The sequence below is a fragment of the Sinocyclocheilus grahami genome, unplaced genomic scaffold (assembly GCF_001515645.1).
Source record: "Sinocyclocheilus grahami isolate Dianchi unplaced genomic scaffold, SAMN03320097.WGS_v1.1 scaffold297.1, whole genome shotgun sequence".
Classification (NCBI taxonomy): domain Eukaryota; kingdom Metazoa; phylum Chordata; class Actinopteri; order Cypriniformes; family Cyprinidae; genus Sinocyclocheilus; species Sinocyclocheilus grahami.
The window spans coordinates 673,772-679,692 of record NW_015505476.1 but is presented as its reverse complement, the minus strand read 5'-3'; positions in this window follow the sequence as shown (position 1 = coordinate 679,692).

Here is a 5,921-nt window from a genome sequence, read left to right as displayed (position 1 = left end):
TAAAAACATGTTAACTGGTTAACAGTAAGTTTCCATACTATATTCAGTGAATGAATGTAATTACATTATATGTAATTTTACAGTAAAATACTGTTAAAAATACGGTTTTTGGAAGTGAAAAAGAAAAAGTAATTGTATAATTTACAGTGACAGACTGTAAATTGACACTCCCAGAATTCCATGCATGACACTTCATATTTGATGCTTTTTTTTTTTAAATAACGTTTCTTAGTTTTTTCTTATCGGTTGTGTACATTAGGGATTACTCTTACATCTAATGTTGTTAAATTAATGTTTATTGCATCATTTCAGTATCATGTATGTCTCCATGATGGGGTTTAGTGTTTGTGTGAATGATACTGTGCACCTTCTATATATAAGTATTGCCCTCCTCAGCTCGTAGAAAAGCTGTTTGTGATGAGCTTTGGTTCATCGCCACCAGTTTTTGGTGGTTATCAGTGCATTACAATAGTTCAAAACAGATATTAGTACTTCCATATGTTGGTTTATTAACATTACATCAGTTAATGAAATACGGTATTTTATTGTGAATTTAAGTTAAGTCTGTAAAACCTAAAATGTTGTTACCATATTTTTTATGGTGAAGTTCTGGCAACCACAGCTGCCGGTATTTTACCGTAAATGTCACAGATTTTTTTTTTTACAGTGTGGCTAAAGTGGGCTAATATGATTTTTTAGAGTAGTTGCTGGATAATGTTTAGCTCTCATGTTGAATGTGATGGGTGAGAGGCAGTCTTTCCTTTGGTGAGGTTTTTGATCATATCTTCCTTCTCTCACAGAGAGTGTGTTTTGGATAGACAGTATGGCGCCCAGTTGCTTCTGTGTACATTACGGACAGACGTGAAGCTCTCAGCTGAGAGGGAAGACCTCCGCTGGATCTGGATTCTCAGAGCTGCTCTACTGAAGAATCCCATTGTCTGGCTTCCCGTGAGTAGAGAGTGGTTCCCAGGACTTGGCTTGTCTAAATAAGCCATGACAGAGTGGACTCCCTCCTGCAATAGCCTCTCTGACTCACTTATCTCTGGCAGACGCACTCTCAACACAAACCAGTGCAGTCTCTCTGTCACACAGCCTAATCTGTAATGTCATAGTTCACTGAAACACTCCCACTCTCTCCAAAAACTGGCATGACCTCCTTCAGCACGCTGATGATCCAGTACGATTTATACACTGCCGATCAAAAGCCTGGGGTCAGTACCATTTTTTTATTGTTTTGAAATAAGTCTCTTTTGCTCACCAAGGCTGCATTTATTTGATCAAAAGTACAGTAATATTGTGAAATATTATTACAATTATTTATTTTAATATATTTTAAAATGTAATTTATTCCTTTGATGCAAAGCTGAATTTTCAGCATCATTACGCCATGCAGTCTTAAGTGTCACATGATCCTTCAGAAATCATTCTAATGTAGCAACATTTCTTATTATTATTAATCTTGAAAACAGTTGTGATGCTAAATATTTTTGAGGGAAAATATTGATACATTTTTCGGGAAGCTTTGATAAATAGCAAGTTCAAAAGAACAGTATTTATTTGAAATGACAAGTGTCTTCACTGTCACTTCTGATTAATTGTAAAGCATCTTTGCTGAATAAAATTAATTTCTTTTAAAATCTTACTTGACCCCAAACCTTTGAAGTGTATAGAAATGAGAGAAGCCAGTATAATTTGTGAAACATTGCCTATAAAAAAAGCCTATAGCAGCAACACTATGAATACCATTGCGTTAGATAACAAAATATCAATATTTAAGGAACATATAGCACAAGCTAAGGAAATCTGTTTCTGCATTAGAGTAATAAAATATAAAGGTAATTGTGGCTTTTTGTGATATAGCCTATATCTCACAAATGTCCCATAATTTCCCAACAGTTTCCCATAATTGTTTCCATCTCTTATTTTGACTTTATATCTCACAGATTTGATTTTATTTCTTAATAGCAGTGCTATTTTATCACTGAGATACTATAGTTTTATTAATATTTTGAATTTTTTAGTTTTATATTTTCAGTTTTATTAATTTTGTTGTTTGTTTTTGTCACTTTTATTTGTTTTTTTATTATGTATATATAGTTTTTATTTATTTTTATTTTAGTTTTAGTTATTGTAGTTCATCAAGTAAAACTAAATGAAAATGAGAAATTTTGCCTTGGCAACTGGCAAAAATAAAATAAGTTTACGTTAAAGTTTATTTTATTTCAAGTAACACAATTGCTTTAGTTTAAGATTTAGTTCACTAAAATAACTGTTTCATATAGTAAACTTCTTCAATTTTAATACTTTTTAATTTAAATTTTTGTTGAAAGTTGGATGACTTTGAAATTTTTATTTAGTCTAAACTAGCATTATTTGTTTGAAGACACCTGATATTTTATCATGTAATGCAATGACATTCGTAATTTTCTTAAGTGTGGCTTAATTGTTCAAATACTTTTTGGCCCGCTGTACTTGCTCAATTACCAAGCAACCATTTAGCAGTGAGTCTATTACATTATACAAGCCACACGTCCACACAAGCACACACTCTCTCAATCTCTTCCCGAGTAAGCCGGTGTTTTGGAAACATAATCTGTAGGTCAGAGCCCCTCAGCGTGTGCACCTGTGGACGAGGCCACTGACAGCCCAGGTAGAGTAAAACATGCTCCACACCTAAAAAAGAGAAAGCAGCAATATCCTAGAATCCTCTGCGGATACTGTTGCCTTGCTTTATAGAATCTCTGTTGACAGACAGCTTGTCTGGTCTCATGTCTATTGGCCTGTAGGCATGAGACTTTATCCAAACTGCAGTTCTGCAGTGTGTTTACACACCAGTAGTCAAATACTTTTTCTATTATACTGTTGACAATCAGGAGACAGTGAATCATTTCGGTGAATATTAAGTTTAAACTTGACAAATTTGTTTATAAGTCTCGCTGTAACACTCGCACGATACTTACCGGGTGAGATGGGCACATGACAAGTCTTCATTCTGACAGATTACCTGAAGCTTTGTGGCTCTGTGAGTCAGGCAGAAACCCTGAAAGCTGTTTGAAAACACACCTGCCCTGCCTTTCCCATCCCTTCCCTCTGCCTGGGCTTAAAGCTGCTATCTGTCTCTGGCTTCTCTTCAGTTTGAGCCAAAGGACATAACAGTTGCTTAGTTCTTTGCGTTTGTTCGTTATATAGGTTAATCTGTCTTTCTTGCAACACTAATGTTCAAAAAAGTTGACTCTGCTCAAAAAGGCTGCATATTTTTTATCAAAAATACAGTAAAAACAGTAATATTGTGAAAAAGAATTACAATAATTGCTTTTCATTTTAAAGGGGGTCATATGATGTTGCTAAAAATAACATTATTTTGTGTATTTGGTGTAATGAAATGTGTTTATGCGGTTTAAGGTTAAAAAAACACATTATTTTCCACATACTGTACATTATTGTTTCTTCTCTATGCTCCTCCTTTCCGAAACGCGTCGATTTTTACAAAGCTCATCGGTCTGAAAAGCAAGGTGTGCTGTGATTGGCCAGCTATCCAGTGCGTTATGATTGGCCGAATACCTCAAGCGTGTGATGGAAATGTTACGCCCCTACCATACTGTGATGATGCCCTGTCAGGCCGGAGCGATGATTCAAAAACATGAAAACCCATTATAAACGAGGCATTCGTTGCATCCAGTGGGGACATAATTATGGATTATAATGACTTATACTGTCTTTTTACGCTGCATCACGCAGCGTAAACATAAAAGCAAGCCCTACTCTACACTGCCCAAAAAACTCGCTTTAAATATAAAAAATATAAAATATAAAAACTCTTTAAATATAAAAAACGTACTTACATTCCGTGAGTCAGAACAGCTGGCATTGTAGTCTACTCTCCCAGGATCAGGAAACGGTCCTCCATAAAATGTGCTACAGTGAGCAGAGGCCGGGGGCTAGAAAGAGGAACGGCCGGAGGCCTAGAGTGAGCGGAGGCAGGCGGGCTTGAGAATGGCGCGGCCGGTGGATTTGACGAAGGAGCGTCCGGAGGGCTTGCGGCAACCACACGTGACGACCCCGGCTGGACTCCGCTTCGTCCACGGTGAAAGCCGATCTGACGATCGACAGCGCAAAGTTGTTGTATTTCCTCAGCAGCCAGCACGGATCAGCTCCAGGCATGACGAAGTGGATATCGTCCTCTTTTGGAAGACCAAACAAAGTAGTTTCGCTTTCACAACGAATCACACAGCGCCTTCACGACATGGCGGCGGAAACAACAAAACTACAGCGAGAATAAAAGTTACGCCTTCTTTCTTTGCGTGAACATTTGGGCGGCGTTATGCAAATCTTCCCACATCGTGACGTAGGTATGTGAGGGCGTGTTAGAACGAGCCGTTTTAGGTAGGTGTGACTGACTCTTAACTTTTATAAAGAATATCTCTTTGGATTTGAGATTTTAGTCTTTGCAACTTTACAGATCTGCTTTATGCACCAAGAGCTTGTAACACTCCAAAGAGAAAGGAAAATTGGAAATCACATCATATGACCCCTTTAATATATTATTATAATGTAATTAATTCCTGTGATGTCAAAGCTGAATTTTTAGCATCGTTACATGATCCTTCAGAAAGAATTCTAATATGCTGATTTGCTCAAGAAACATTTCTTATTATTACCTATGTTGACAACAGCTGTGCTGTTTCATATTTTTGTGGAAACCATGATTCTTTTTATTCTTATTATTCTTTTATTTATTTCTGATGAATATAAACTTCAAAATAACAACTGTCACTTTTGATAAATTTAATGCATTCTTGCTGAATAAATGTATCAATATATTGCAAAACTAAATAAATAAATACATTAATAAATACATGAACAAATAAATAAAGTTTACTTTACCAACCCCCAAATTATATGACAACCTCAGTTCTCAGTTTGACACCATGAATACCATGAATATTACATGAATATTAGTGGCCACAATAATTTGGACATTATATCAAACAAAGTGCAATTTAGTTTTTAAAACATTAAGTTTTCAAGTTTTCAATAATTGTGTGCTTTACTGTAGTAATATTTTGTAGCCTATATATATATATATATATATATATACATGTGTGTGTGTGTGTGTGTTTCCCCTTGGTTTCATTTTTTTTTTATTTTGCATTTTGCATCATATGTATGTGTGATTTAAGTGTCTAAATAATTTTTGGGGCCACTGTAACAAAACAGGCCTGCGCAAAACTACCTGACTGTCTTTTATCAGTCTGATGGAATTAGAAATAATTTTTCATCATGTCATCACTGTAAAGATCATATACGCATCAGTAAAGCCTGAATGATACGGGGCTCATGGTATTTCTCTCCACTGCGAGTGAAACTAAATTGCATGTTCTTTACCTGAGTGCCTAAATATTCACCCGATGTGTGGTGTATAGATTTAGTTTTTCGTGTAAAGTATGTGAAGGCCTATGAAGGCCTGTGTTGTTTTGTGCCACTGGTTTAGGCTTGTGAAACAGGATATTTCACACCTTTCATGAAATAAAAGAAACTCATGCAAGGCTTGCTGTGAACAGAGAGCTTCCCCTAATAAATCCAGCTGTTTATAGTTCTGAGACACTCTTAATGGCCTCTAGTCTTGAGAGCACAGTGCACCGTCTTGCACTCACAAAAGTGATATATTAATACCACACAGTGTGTTGGCATTTACGCATGAAGACAGTTGTGAAAATGAAAGAAGGGATTGGAGAGGATGGGCTGGTCTTATTTATTCGAGATCACATATACTTAATCCAACAGAAGAAAATAAATGAAAAGGCACGACATGTTTGAAGTTATGATTTTAATGTAAATATGCTGCTTGTATGGTGATTTTTGACTTAAAATTAATTTGAAACTTCAAATAAATCAGTAAATAAAGAATGGAGTTCACAGAA